Here is a 403-nt window from a genome sequence, read left to right on the forward strand (position 1 = left end):
GCGACCAATGAGAGGCGGCCGAGTCCCCGCACGCCCGCGTCACGTGACCGGAGACTTTAACCGTTCAGCTGGAGAGAGGCGCTCAAACGTGGTGACGTCAGCGCTGCAGAAACCACTACATGTATCCAAACAGAAGATTAACAGTTTACTACCAAGTGTCTTTTCACATATAAAGAATGAGATATAAAGATTCATTTTTATATTATATTATTTATGGCCTGCTAGGATTGTCAGGTACTGTATGGCTGGAAGATTTGGCTTTTTTTGGTTGACATACTGAAGCATTTGAACCTTTAACCCTAGAACAGTGGTTCTTAACCTTGTTGGAGGTACCGAACCCCACCAGTTTCATATGCTCATTCACCGAACCCTTCTTTAGTAAAAAATAAAATATGATTTTTTT

This window comes from Larimichthys crocea, chromosome XIII, assembly GCF_000972845.2.
Source record: "Larimichthys crocea isolate SSNF chromosome XIII, L_crocea_2.0, whole genome shotgun sequence".
NCBI classification, from domain to species: domain Eukaryota; kingdom Metazoa; phylum Chordata; class Actinopteri; family Sciaenidae; genus Larimichthys; species Larimichthys crocea.